At 46.7% G+C, this 13,258-nt stretch overlaps 1 long non-coding RNA gene across 1 annotated transcript; it reads left to right on the forward strand.

The window, feature by feature from the left end:
• Window positions 1–3,291: 3,291 nt before the first annotated feature.
• Window positions 3,292–7,264, forward strand: LOC125098356 (uncharacterized). The gene is made up of 2 exons (XR_007126804.1): window positions 3,292–3,808; window positions 6,922–7,264. It is a non-coding gene; the product is annotated as an uncharacterized LOC125098356 (long non-coding RNA).
• Window positions 7,265–13,258: the final 5,994 nt, after the last annotated feature.

Genomic DNA, 13,258 nt, shown 5'->3' on the forward strand with positions numbered 1-13,258 from the left:
TCCACTAGGTTTGGCAATAGGGACTTCTGGTGACCTTGCTGAGAGCAGTCATAGTGGAGGAGGGAGGCTGGAAGCTGGATTGGATTGGCACATGGGAGCCAGTGAATTGGAGAAAACAATCATAGGCAACTTTTCAGAAAGTTTTAATGCAAAGGGAAGCGGAGAACTGGAGTGTTGGCTGGAAGGGAATGCGAGGGCCACGGGAGAGTTCCGTCCAACTTTGAAGGATACAAAACCGAGTCTGCGCTGATGGCACTGACTGCTAGGAGGGGAGGACCTGGTGATACAGAGCAAAGGCATTACCCCAGAGCAAAGTCCCCGATAAAGTAAGGGGGTGGGGGGAGACCCAGAGTGCAAACGACAGAGCTGGCTTTGAAAAGAGCGGGGACAGACAATGACTCTAGAGGCCGAACAGAAGGGGAGATGGGTTTGTAGATTTCGCTGTACAAAGACCAGGGAAGCTCCTCTGATGGTTTCTGTTTTTCCAGTGGAGTGGGAGCAGGTCACTGCCACAGCGAGAGAGGCACAGAGGACCGGGTGAGGACCATAGGTTAGGTGTGAAATCACGGTCACAACCAAGGCCACTGGAGAAACAGAGTGGGGTTTCCAGCTGTGCAGAGCGACCATTTAGAGTTACTGCCCATGAACTTGTGATGTCCCTGGCCTGCCAGTCTGTTCTCTTGTCATACATAGCAGGTGCCGAGCACAAGTCCTTCCCCCAGGTAATCCAATGATCTCAATTGACATCTGGGAAAGCCAAGACTCAGAAAGACTTTCTGGTTCCCCCACGCAGCTCTTGGGGGCTGAACAGGACCTCCATCCCAAGCCTGTGCCCACGCCTCTGCCCAGGCCAAATTTGTGCAAGGGCTAAGTTGACTTTCCTACCTGGTAGTGTTTGTGGATTTCAGGGGTCACGGCAAGTGGGAAAATGCCGAACAGAGAAACGCAGTTTTCCCTTTTGTGTGATATTTCTGCATCACTGGTGTTGGGACCAGTTGGGTATAAAAGGTCTCTGGGTGCTGCTTCCTTGCAAAGTCTGGGCGCTGAGTAATGGCACCACTTGCCATCTTCACCCACATCTACAGGGCTAGCTTCCTGCAAACACTGGGCCAGGAGTACTGGGATATTCAGGGTTAACAGCTGCCCCCCCCACCCCACGTTAATGATCTCTCCTTCAATTCCGCATCCCTTTCAATTAAGAAGACTCCCCCGCGCGTAGGAAGCTTGGTGAGACCACCAGTAAACATCTCCGAAGGCTGGTCCAAGCTTGGAATGCCTGTTTACAGAAACACGTCCGCAATTCACTTGATGTTTCCGGGAAGTCCTGATCTTCTCACCCGGGAATGTTAATAAAAGGGTCTTGAAAAGTACAAGAGGCTCTCCCATGGTTGCCAGCACATTTTACACTTGGCCTTTCCATCCCCAAGCAGAAAGTGATAGAAGCCCAACAGAGGGGTGAATTCCAATCCAGTAGGAAGAGTCATTGTTAAGAGCTGGGTCCCTAAGGGGGAATACTGTGATATGACCTTACTGGTCTTGGTGGGCTGAATGAGGCCCCAAGAATGATATGTCTGTGTCCTAATCCCTAGGACCAACAAATGTTACTTTATTTGGAAGAAGAGTCCTTGTAGAAGCGATTATCTTGAAATGAGATCATCCTTGATATCGGGGTGGGCCATGAATCCCCTGGCCAGGGTCCCTACAAGAAACACAGGGGGTTCACAGAAGAGGAAGGAGGCCACGTGAGCGCAGATGCAGCGATCGGGGTGATCTGACCAAGGAACCCCTGGGGCCACCAGAAGCTGGAGGAGGCCAGAAGTATTTTCTCCCCATAGCCTCCAGAGGGAAGAAAGCACTTGCGGAAACCTCCAGAATGGTCAGAAAATCAGTTTCTGTCATTTCCGAAGTTGGTGCAGCAGTCCTAGGAAACAAATACGGGGGGCCCCATTTCAAGGATCTGCAGGGTCTGAGATCTGTGAGTCCCCTGGAATGTGCCAGATTCAGGGCTGGATGCAGATCGAACCAAAACAAAGCAACTTATCTTGGCAGAAACAACGCAGACTGGCTCAGATCAAGTCAACTCCCCTTGAAGTGGTTCAGACCCTCATCGGCGGCCCATGGGCCCGACACCGAGCTTCAGAGCCCAGACTCAGGAGCCAGAAGCAAGAGATTCAAACCCTGCCTCTGCCTCTCCGGAACCCTGAAACCTGGGGCCAGTGCCTTAAGCTCTCTGTGCCTCAGTTTCCCCAGGTGTAAAATGAGGACACGGTCTCTACCTTTGGGGCAGAAGTGAGGATTCTATGACTTTATATATGGAAAGCACTTGGAGTCCACAATGCTAGCATGTCACCTGCACAAGATCAGGGGTTGATCATATTAAATGAACTGGAACCCAAACAGCCATAAAGGAGTTCAGGATAGCTGAGGAGACACTGATGCACTGAAACCGACCCAAAGTGAGTCAAATCGGTTAAAGCTAGGTGGCGCTATTGTAAACCTGCTTAAACCTTTTGGGCGGACCTGGACAGACACCAGGTCACACCAATTCCTCCGGGCTAGAACCGGTCTGGATCCCGCACGCACGTGCTCGCTTACCCAGCAGGTCTCTGCTATCTGTGTTCGTCAACTTGGACAGAAACCAACGGCCCCACGCGTCTCCAGGAGAAAGTGACATCCAGGCAGAGGGCCGTGGAAGGGATTCCATGCCTGAGATGGACCACGACATGGTCTCCAGTCAGAAACACAGTCAACAACTCCTTAAAGGAACACCTTTCTTAGGTCAGGTCAGGGCTCAACTATCACGAACCTATCTCACGCTAATTAGACAAGAGACGGATATGTTGCTCCAGGATCTTGGGGGATCTCCTGGAACTCAGGGACAAGAAGTGTAGCAGAAGCTCCTGGGGATCTGGAAGTTTGCCAGAACCCGAGGACCCCCCCCCCCTCTGGCTCTGGTGCAGGGAGGGCAAGCAAGTCCTTAAGGCCGACAGCTCAGTGAGCAGCAGGATGAGGTGAGGGAGACCCTTGGGAGCTTGGGAATTTCAGCTGACACACCAAAAGTTAATGGTTATGTCGGTGCTCCCGCAGGTGCCCCAACACATGGGGGGATCCCTAGCTCCCCAGAAGCTCCCCGCAAACCCCTAGGGAGCACCAATAATCCATGCTTGTCACCCTGTGCCTCCTGCTGGTGGGGGAGGATGAGCCGTTGAGGGTGGGGGGGGGTACCTGGGTGGGGCTCAGGGCCAGCAGGGGAGCTGGGTTCTCTAAACTCAAGGCTGGAGGGGCAGCAGCCCTTCAGTGGCATCAACCAGAAACAGAGAAGACAAGGAGAGGCCCAGGGAGAGTGCCTCTCATGTCGCCACATGGCTGCTGGGACACGAATGGGCTCGGGCAGGGAGAGGCGTGGCGGTCAAGGGCCTGGGTGGGAGTCAAGGGCCTTCAGGACAGGGTCTGGCTCTGCCTCTGACATGCCCTGTGACTTTGAACGAGTTGCCAGTCCATCTGGAGCCTCACTAACCCATTTCTGAAATGAGAAGGAGAGGGAGCGCTCCGTGGTCACCGAGGGCTCTCCGCTCCTACAAAGAGAGAGCCATCCAAGTACATTCCTCTCATCTGCAACTGCAGAAACCAGATCTCTGGCTCCGGATCCTGAGGCCTCTCAGAGCGAAGGGGAGGAAATCCGGCCATAACCACACAGTACGCAGGTGGGAAGTGAAGGGCGTCATCATTTCTTCTCCATCTAATGTGTGCTCCATTAACTATGTCTGCAGGAAGCGGTCCTTCCTACATTCCAGCCAGTGTGAATGCGGTGAGTACCGGCCTTGGGCTGGGCGCCTTCTAAGGGCTGGTCGCTGGACTTGAATGATCACATTGAACCTCCCACCAATGCTCTGAGCTATCATCCCCATTTCACAGTCGGGAAAACTGAGTTCCAGAGAGTTGACTTGCTCAGTCACAGCTGTTTGATTTCTTGTCGCTAGTTCTCCTGAGGCACAAGGGAGAATGAGGAGGAACTGCCAGAGCTCAAGAGTTCCACGGAGGACGTTTCCCTGAATCAGCTTGTAGGGGTGAGGCGAGGGAGCAGCCTGAGACCCAGAAAGAAGCTGGGAGGACAGTGCCCCATTGATTTATTTTAGATTTTTAAAGATTTTATTGATTTATTTGAGAGATAGCGAGAGAGGGAGAGAGAGCAAGAGCGAGAGAGCGAGCATGAGCGGGGCAGAGGGGCTGAAGAAGAGGGAGAAGCAGGCTCCCTGCTGAGCAGGGAACCCGATGCGGGGTGGGGCTCAATCCCAGGGTCCCAATGCGTGGCTCGATCCCAGAACCCTGGATCATGACCTGAGCTGAAAGCAGATGCTTAACCCACTGAGCCATCCAGGCGCCCTTCATTTTAGATTTTTAAAAGAGATTTATTTACTATTTTGGGACTGGGAGGAGCAGAAGGAGAGGGAGAGGAAAAATCTCAAGCAGACGCCCCACTGAGTGCAGAGCCCAACATGGGGCTTGATCTCATGACCCTGAGATCGGGACCTGAGCAGAAACCAAGAGTCAGACGCTAGAACCACCCAGGCACCCTCCCCTACATTGATTCATTTGAAAACTATTAGTTTTGTTTTTTTTTCATTCATTAATGCATGTTCAGTGTTCAAAAATATATTTAAAGGGCGCCTGGGTGGCTCAGTGGGTTGATCCTCTGCCTTCGGCTTGGGTCATGGTCTCGGGGTCCTGGCATCAAGCCCTGCATCAGGGTCTCTGCTCGGCGGGGAGCCTGCTCCCCTCCCCCCGCCTACTTGCTATCTCTCTCTGTCAAATGAATAAATAAAATCTTAAAAAAAAAATATATATATATATATATATTTAAAAAGCATGGAGTAAAAAGTCTCACCGTGACCCATGAGCCTCATTTGCCCTACTCTGACTCCTTGCTCCCACTCTCTGTAGGCTCCCAATTTTTATTAACACCTCATGGACCTTTCCGAGTCACTGCAAGTCTAAAACTAAGTATATATTCATAACACCCTTTTTACATAAAAGGCATTTTTTTTAAACTTGTCATGCAGCTGGGAGAATTCCATCAGCAAGTAGTCCTCTTATTCTTTCATAACACTGCACATGTGCTACTGTAGAGACTGAAACAATTCATTTCACCAGTTCCCTCTTGATGGACATTTGAGTTGCTTCTAGGGGTTTGCTTTTGTTTTCGGTGTAACAACAATGCTGCGATAATCCCATAGATACTTTGTTTCATATGCAGGCATAGGTGCAGAATAATTCTCCCCAAATGGATTATGGGCTTGTGGGCATTGTGTTAGTTTTCTATGGCTGCCTGACAAATTAAAGCAAACTGGGCGGCTTAAAACAACCCCTGTTTATTAGCTCACAGTCTGTTGGTCAGAAGTCCAGCCCAGTGTGGTGGCGTGCTCTGCTAAGGGTAAAATCAAGGGGTTGGCAAGGCTTAGTTCTCGTCTTCTGGAGGCTCTACAGGAAAACCTGTTTCCAAGCTCGTTGCTCTCATTTGCAGTTTGGTTCCTGGTGGTCGTGGAACTAAGATCTCTGGGTTTCTGGGGGGGCCATCAGCTGGGGGTCTCCCTCAGCTCTGAGTGACATCTACATTCTTTGCCATGTGCCCCCCCCCCAACAAAATGGCCCGATGAATTCTTCTCAGGCTTCAAGTCTCTGACTTCTTCTGAGACCAGCCAGGGAAAATTCGCTGCCTTTGAAGGGCTCCCCGATCTGGTCCAGCCCACTCAAAGTAATCTCTACCTTAAAATCAATAGATAGAGGACCTTACAATTGCAAAAATCTCTTTGCCATATAATGAAACATAATTTTTGAGTTCCCATTTTCTCATAACCACAGGTTCCACCCAAGTCGCAAGAGATCACACAAACGTGAAAGCCAATGAGAGTCACCTTAGAATTCTGCCTAACACAGATGTATTTGTAATTTTTATAGATATTGCCATTTTGTCCCCCACAGGGGTTGTACTGAGAGATCTCCCCTCCCCCAGCGATGATGAGCTTGCCTTCTTTTCCAGTGTCACCTAAAGGATGTTATCCAACTTTCAGCTTTCTGCCAGTTTGATAGGTGAAAAACGGAACCCACGTGCATTTTAAATATGTGGTTATCTTCTTATGAATAAGATTGAGGGTTTCTTCAAAAGCTTAAAAGCCATTGATAGTTCTTTTTCAGTAGAGCTTCTGGTTTTGAGTCCTAGAAAGGTCTTTCTAACTGTAAAGTCAATCAAAAACCCTCCTATGTTTTCTTCTGATGCTTTTATGGTTTCATTTTTTGATCCACCGCTTCTCGGAACTGGCAGCTTTTCTCGTCATTTCCTCAGCAGCAAGTACAAAGCTGGACCCCGAAGGGCGTGGGGATTGGGGTGGAGAAAGGAATGGCAATGTTGGAGTTTTCTAAGAGCTGGGCTCAGTCAGCTGCGCCAGAAATCCCAGCCAGCAGAGCCTCCCACTTCCCTTCCTCCTCCTAGGGTTGACACAGAGGATCCAGAGTTAAGGGGGACCCAGCCCTGCCTGGAGACTTTCCAGTCTGGAGAGTGAGACAAGCACCTGGCCACAAAAGAATCCAGATACAGGAGGCTAAGGGCACAGGGGAGGAGGGGGTGGGATTCTGATGGGGGGTATTTGGGGCACTCCAGGAAATAACTGGCCTCTGAGCGGAGCCTTCAGAGGGAGGGGAAATGTAATGGTGGTGATGGGGGAGGCGCCCAGCAGGAGCAAAGACAGGGAGATGGGAAAATCCGCCAGAAGTAGAGAAGGATTTAGTGAACCATGAGGTCCTCAAGGGTAAGGACAGGGTATGACTTATCTCCGTGCATCAGCCAGAGTTTGATAAATGAAATGAAGCAGAAGGGACACGGGTCTTTGAATCCCACACTTAATCATTTTCCCTTTACTCCAACAGTGAGAAGCCAAGACCTCCAAGAAGAAGCCCTTGGCTCTGCCAAGTCACTCAGCTCGGAACCGGGGCACTCTCTGCACACCACTGCCCCCTGGTGGCCGATTTGGGAATTCTCCATGACTAGCCTCAGGTGTCCAGTGGAGGCAGAGGGAATCCGGGAACTGAAGGTGGGGAGGAAGTTGAGTGGCATCCCAGAGGTCTGAAAACCCATGACATCCTGGTCTGAGAATGTCTGAGTCCAAGAGGCCCTCAGAGGCCATGTGGCCTGACTTCTTCATGATGTACGGGGAAAGCAAATCTCAGTAAGGATGCTGTCAGGGGGTAGAGATCACCGGACTTGGTGTAAGGGTCAAAAGGCCCAGCAAATCCCAAGCAGGATAAATTCTTTAAAAATTACACCTAGAAAGGCTATTTACTGTACGATTCCAACTCTTTGACATTCTGCAAAGACGAAACCGTAAAGACAGTGAAATGATCAGTGGTTGCCAGGGGCGGGCGGCGGGGCGGGGGGGTGGGGGGGCCGGAGCGGGGAGGATGTGTGGGCGGAACACACGGAATTTTTAGGGCAGTGAAATTATTTTGTATGATACTATAATGCTGTATACACGTCATTATACAGTTGTCAAAACTCACAACATGGATAATACAGAGGAAACCCTAATGTGAACTATGGACTTCGGTTGATAATGATGTGTTAGTGTTGATTCATTGTTACAAATGCACTACATCCAAGGGGGATGTTAATGGCAGAGGAGGCTGTGTGTGGTGGCAGAAGGAAGGGACGCATAGGAAATCTCTGTATCTTTCATTTAATTTTGCTGTGAACCTAAAACTGCTCTTTAAAAAAATCTATTAATTCAAAAACATTTTTACACCTCACATGTTATGGTAAAGTAGCAGGATGCCAAAGATAAAGATAAAATCGAATAAGTTGCTAGGAAGAAAAAAGAGAGACTGTCTTCAAAGGATCAAGGTAGACTGAGAGCTGACTTCTTGAGATCAACAGTGGAAGAGAGAAGACAGCAGGAGGATCATCTTCGATCTATGAAAAGAAAACAGCAACCAGTCTAGGATTCCATACCTAGGGAAAATCATTTTATGAATGAAGATGAAATCAAGACATTTTCAGACAAAGAGAAACTGAAAAATTATGCCACCAGCAAGCTTTGGGTAGAAAGAAAAAGCCCAGATAGGAGATAAAAAATGCAAGAAAGAATGACGAGTAATGAAATGGTAAATCTGTAGCAGATCTAAATGAACCATGTTTATAGAAAACAATGATAATGTCTTGTGGTGTTTAAAACAGAAAACATTATGGAATTAAAATACATGAGGGGCGCCTGGGTGGCTCAGTCGGTTAAGTGTCCACCTTTCACTCAGGTCATGATCCCAGAGTCCTGGAACGGAGCCCAGCATTTTGTTCCTTGCAGCGGGAGTCCGCCTCTCTCTCTCTCCCTCTGTCCTCCCCCTGCTCATGCATGTGTTCTCTCGCTCTCTCAAATAAATAAAAATCTTTTTAAAAAAGAATTAAAAGACATGACAAAAATGATAAGTAAGTCAGGAGGTGGGTAAATGTAATTAGATTTTTATTTTTTTATTTTTATTTTTTAAAGACTTTATTTATTTATTTGACAGATAGAGATCACAGTAGGCAGAGAGGCAGGCAGAGAGAGAGAGAGGAGGAAGCAGGCTCCCCGTCGAGCAAAGAGCCTGATGCGGGGCTCGATCCCAGAACCCTGAGATCATGACCTAGAGCCGAAGGCAGAGATCAACCCACTGAGCCACCCAGGTGCCCCTGTAATTAGATTTTTAAAAGGTTTTTGTATTGTCTTGGAGTAAATGTGTTGATTAACTTTAGACTTGAATGGGCGAACTGTATAGCTTATAACCTCTAAGATAACCAGTAAAACAATAAAAACAGTGTAATTTCCAAATTAGTTAAGGGAAGCAGAGTATCTTCTGGGTTAGGTCTATTAATGAAATACACATATATTAAATTAAGACTACAATAAGATGTCACTACACATTCATCATTTCAGGATAATTTACAATTTGAACAATGTCATTTATTGGAGATTACTAGACATACAAACAAGCAGGAAAGCATGACTGGTAATGAAGAGAAAAAATAGACAACAGCATCTGAACCACAATGATTCCCATATTGGAGTTAGTAGACAAGAACTTTAAAATATTGATCATATGTTAAAGAATATGAAAAAGTGGAAAATATGACAAAGTGGATAAAAAATAGAGATTGTCAATAAAGAAGTGGAAGCTGTTTTGAAAAATAATTAAATATTCTAAAACTGAGAAATAGAACCCCTGAAATTAAGAGCTTACTGGATATGCCTAACAGAAGACAGAGTACAGCAAGACAAAACGTGAGATTCACAAACTTGAAGACAGTTCAACAGAAAATACCCGCACTGAAACACAAGGGGACAAAAAAGCAGAAACAAAGTATGAGAGATACGCAGGACATAGAAGGTCTACCATTTGTGTGACTGGAATCTTAGAAGGGGAGAAAAGAGAACTGGGACAGAAGCAATATTTGACGAGATGTAACTTATAATTTTCCAAAAATGTTGAAAGATACCAACCCACAAATTCAAGAAACCTAGTGATACCTGAGCAGGACAAAGACAAAGAAAACCACACTTAGACGTATCATTGTTAACAGCTGAAAACAGAGGCAAAGAGAAAATCTTAAAAACTAAGTAAAAGAAGGCACAAAAATAAGCTTGAGGTGCATTTCAACAGAAACTATGAATTCAGAAGATAATGTCATGACATTTTTAAAGTTCAGGAGGGAAAAAAAATCTGCTAATCTAGAATTCTATATCAGGAGTAAGGGAAAATCCTTGAAGAATTAAGATGAAATGAGGACATTTTTGTACACAGAAAAGGCTGGAAAAATGCATTATTGGCAGGTCTATACTACAAGAAATATTAAAGGAAATTCTTCAGACTGGGGTACAATGATCTCAGATGAAAGCACAGATCTTCAGGAGTAATAAAGGGCACTGGGAAAAATGTGGGTAATTCTAAAATAATTGGCTGTAAAACAATAATGGAATTGTCCTATCAGGTTAATAACATACGTAGAAGTGAAATGTACAATAACAGCGCAAGGAGTAGACGGCTGCAATAGAGTTGAAATTGATGTGTTAAATGTGCAGAGATCCCGAGGCTTCAACTCCCAGAAATTCTAATTCAGTGTGTCTGAATTTGAGGCTCCCCAAACCGCCACATTTAAGAAACTCCCAGATGTCTTTTTCTTTTTTTTTTTTAAGATTGTATTTATTTATTTGACAGAGATCACAAGGAGACAGAGATCACAAGTAGGCAGAGAGGCAGGCAGAGAGAGAGAGGAAGGGAAGCAGGATCCCCGCTGAGCAGAGAGCCCGATCCGGGGCTCGATCCCAGGACTCTGGGATCATGACCTGAGCCGAAGGCAGAGGCTTTAACCCACTGAGCCACCCAGGCGCCCCTCAGATGTCTTTCTATGGTCATTCCTGGATGCATTTTAGGTAACACTGGTGAAGGTACTGGGGAGTCAGGGACAGATTTTACAAAGTAATGACAGGCCTTTTTCACTTTAGAAAGATCCTTCTGGGGACTGGAGAAGGTGAGTAAGAGGAGCCTGAGGCTGACCCACAAGGGCAGAGAGATGACACAGGTCCGGCCATTGGAGCAGTGGCCTTGGGATGGGATGGCGTGCAGAGACAAGAGATGTTAGAGCTTCAAAAAGCCTTCCCAAATTCCCAACAGACAAGAACTTTCGGATTTGGGTATGAGATATCAGAATCCCAGGAAAATTCCAGAAATTCCTTAAATCATCCATTATGCTGTATTTTCCCCAACACTTTGTGTGTTTTGAAAAATAATGATTGACCATAATAATAATCAGTGAACATTTTTCTGTAAGAGGGTTATACCAAACATTTCAGAGTTTTGTTGTTTAAAAACAATGTGTTTGGGACGCCTGGGTGGCTCAGTTGGTTAAGCAGCTGCCTTCGGCTCAGGTCATAATCCCAGCGTCCTGGGATCGAGTCCCACATCGGGCTCCTTGCTTGGCGGGGAGCCTGCTTCTCCCTCTGCCTGCCATTCTGTCTGCCTGTGCTCGCTCGCTCTCCTCTCTCTCTCTGACAAATAAATAAAATCTTAAAAAAAAAATAAAAACAATGTGTTTAAACAGTTTAAACTATGTGTTTATTATTATAATGAACCAACATAATAAGACAAGACGTTATATTTCAATAACACACAAAAACAATCTCCACCCTATACAGACATTTGACAATAAAACACCTTAAAAAGGGGAATGTTAGCACAGAGAAAATACCAAATAAGAATTGTTTAAAAAATGGAATGATACTATCATGAGTGTTTACTCTTTAAAAGTGTAAATGAAAATTTAAAACATGTAAAATACTAGTTGCCCTTGGGCTTTGTCTTTATGATAAATATTTCAGAAGTAGAGAGGTTTATTTCATTTTGCACCGATCCTGGTTGAATTCAGTCTGTGTCCTAACACACAGCTTCAAGTTGGGTACTAGGGTATGCATTGTTTCATACAACTTACCTTTCTTTTTAATTACCATCTTTTTAATGATGGAATATTTTGCTTGACAAAGAACTATAGCCTATAAGAAATATTCAAACTTCTGGAGAATGTCAGCTAACGCGACTGGGCTAGTGTTCCAGTAGCATGTTGAAATTACCACTTTAGGGACAACTTATTTTGCTTCCAAACATTTATTATTCCTTGGAACACCACTCATAGGATCGGGAGAAGGCATGCTCATACTATGTATACAAACCTGTAAACATTCATTTTATTTTTTTAATTAAAATTATTTATTTATTTATTTGAGAGAGAGGGAGTGAGCAGAGAGGGAGAGTGAAAGGGAGAAGCAGACTCCCCGCTGAACAGAGAGCCTGATGTGGGACTCGATCCCAGGACCCTGAGATCGTGACCTGAGCCGAAGGCAGATGCTTAACTGACTGAGCCACCCAGGCATCTGTAAATATCCATTTTAAACACGTTTAAAAACTTAGTCACTTAAAAAAAACAAAACAAAAACTTAGCCACTTAACACATTTGCAAGAGTGGCTCACTATTAGCTGCAGACAGGGTCACAAATACACTTATCACTCAGCAGCAGCTACAAACAAGCCTGAATACACTTCCACCGCCTCTCTCCTGCATGCTCCTGTCCCAGTTCCCAGAAATGTCTGTTTTGACCTTTGTTTCCACATGCCGGTATTTCCTGCTCTAGCTTTGGACCGGTCAGTGAGTTCCTTCGAATCAGAAACCTCTTGATGTTGAAGGGTAAGTAAGCTTTGATCGTCACAGGAGAAGAATCCTAGCTTTTCCTGCCCCTGGAGGTTGGTGTCACACAAGCCAAGAGAGGACGAGCTCCAGGGACGGGGTGGTCAGCTGTGTAAGGGGGGGCTGTGAGGGGCTGTGGACTCACAGAGAGCAGGTCAATGGCATGACCCTCCCGCCAACGTCCGGCTCTGACCGCCGCACTTCTCAGGGGCTGGGCGACACGGGGTTCCACTGGATCTGAAAGCTGCCCAAATCTCACAGAGCCTCGGGGCCCTTGTGTGCTGTTCCCCTCTTCCTGCAGGATCTCTACGGACACTTCCAGCCATCAGGTCTCTCCTCAAATGTCATCTCCCATCCATCCTCTCCAGTCACTCTTTCTATTAATTTCTTCACAGCACCACCCATCACCGTTTCTCCTTTGGTTTGTTTACTGTTTAGTATGTGCCTCCTTCCACCCCGGCTGCAGATGGCAGTTCTACGAGAGCAATGCTCTCTCCTGCCTTATCTCCTGCTGACTCCCAGTGCCTAAACACTGTCTTCCATGAATACTTAATGAAGGAGCACCTGAGCAGATAGAGTACGCAAGTGCAGATGGAGTTTTAAAGTCACCTCTCTTGACTTCCGTTTTCTCAGGAGGAGCGGTGGGGAGGCTCAGGGTGAGAACTCCTACCTGATCCTTTTCAACAAGGTGTTGTTGAACCCAGACAGTGAATCCTTGGAGGGCGAAGCATACAAGGCACGGCTTAGTCTGTGTGCAATACCGCCAGTGACCAGTGGGGGGCAGCAAGTCACTACAGTTGAACAGGACAACACCTGGGCGACAGGGCGGGGAACACCTGAGGTTTAACCCCCCTACCTGTCAACCTCGCTTATTTTCAACCTCTGGAATGCAAGACTTTCTTAAACTTTCTTAAACACAGCATGCGCACCCCTTGCTGCCCCGAAGGGAGAACCCCGACCCAGTGTGTGGATCCCAATACCAGCTCTGCTGCTCCTTCCTGG

The sequence above is a fragment of the Lutra lutra genome, chromosome 4 (assembly GCF_902655055.1).
Source record: "Lutra lutra chromosome 4, mLutLut1.2, whole genome shotgun sequence".
Lineage (NCBI taxonomy): Eukaryota > Metazoa > Chordata > Mammalia > Carnivora > Mustelidae > Lutra > Lutra lutra.